Source organism: Grammomys surdaster, unplaced genomic scaffold, assembly GCF_004785775.1.
Source record: "Grammomys surdaster isolate TR1022 unplaced genomic scaffold, NIH_TR_1.0 60, whole genome shotgun sequence".
NCBI lineage: Eukaryota > Metazoa > Chordata > Mammalia > Rodentia > Muridae > Grammomys > Grammomys surdaster.
In genome coordinates, this window is record NW_021604562.1 from 2,159,505 (window position 1) to 2,160,787 (window position 1,283).

Sequence of the window (1,283 nt, forward strand, 5' to 3'; positions counted from 1 at the left end):
TATGGAAAGTGGAGGTATTATTGCTGGGTTGTACTGCTGGGTTGTAAAGCTGGAGCAGAGAAAAATGGAAATATTTTCTGCTTGAGATCTACAAAGGGGAAAAACAACATTAGGCAGATAAAGCACGTAAGTGTAGCTTTAAAGAGGACCCTGGTAATGCAGTGGATGCTGGACAGAGAGGTAAGCTTGGAAAGCAAAGGGACAAAGGAAAGGGAATCGGGCAATGTTAACGCAATGTGGCAATGATGTCAAAAGATATTTGTAGTGGGCAAAACATATAAGGATAAATAAACATGAAGGAATAGCAGGCAGGCGAGAGAAAAGAATGTGTCTATTAGTTAACAAATAGTCTGTGAAAATGATGAACTACTGTTGAGCCGCTGAGTGGTGTGAAGCTAGGTAAGAGGTTGGTGAATGCATTTGTCCAAATGGAGGTCATTAGCTAGTTACTTTTCAGTAAAAGATTTGCAAAGCACTAAATGTTAATAAGGGAATGCCTGGTGAAGAGGCATACAAAATGAAACCTCTTTTTTCTTTTTTAAGGCATGAGAGTTGGTTGCTTGAGGGGCTGCTTAGATTTCAGAGCTGGACTTGTTTCCTGTCTCTGTGAGAATAGGCTGCTGCTGCAACCATGTTCCATCAGATCTTCAGGAAGTCTAAGAAGCATCCAAGCTTGATGCCTCACCTTGTATTTGTTGAAGTAAAAGGGACTGGAGCATGATTGTATGAGATATATCATGTATTATTCAATCCAGATGTTAGTTGAGACAGGAAGCATAATCCAGAACCTTAGAAAAAACTGGTCTTGATGAGCAATACATACAAATTCTAGTCAGTGAATTCGGACTAGCAAACTGAAAAGAGAAGGTCCTGACTTTTAAACTATGGACTGAAATCCATTAAGCTGCTCATGATAGAGGTCATTCAGAAGACACCCACATGATTTCCACTTAACCTAGAAAGGCTTCTCCTATGAATGCATGAAATCACAGAGTTTATTGCACGGATCAATAAATCTGTGAAACTTGAAAATAAGAGGTGTAAAAAGTGAAATGTTATCGATTCTTTTCTGTAAAGGGGACTTGAGTTGGTTACTTGAGGAGAGTATTCATGGTTGCAAATGGTTTTTAGTATTACTTTGTTGCAAGCTGAGCAACAAAAAAGGCTCACCACCTTTAATCCCAGCACTTGGGAGGCAGAGGCAGGTGGATCTCTGTGAGTTTGAAGCCAGCCTGGTCTACAGAGTGAGTTCCAGGACAGCCAAGTCTACACAGAGAAAGCCT

At 40.4% G+C, this 1,283-nt stretch overlaps 1 pseudogene; it reads left to right on the plus strand.

Annotated features, from left to right (window-relative positions):
• Window positions 1-631: 631 nt before the first annotated feature.
• Window positions 632-881, plus strand: LOC114632127 (annotated as a pseudogene).
• Window positions 882-1,283: the final 402 nt, after the last annotated feature.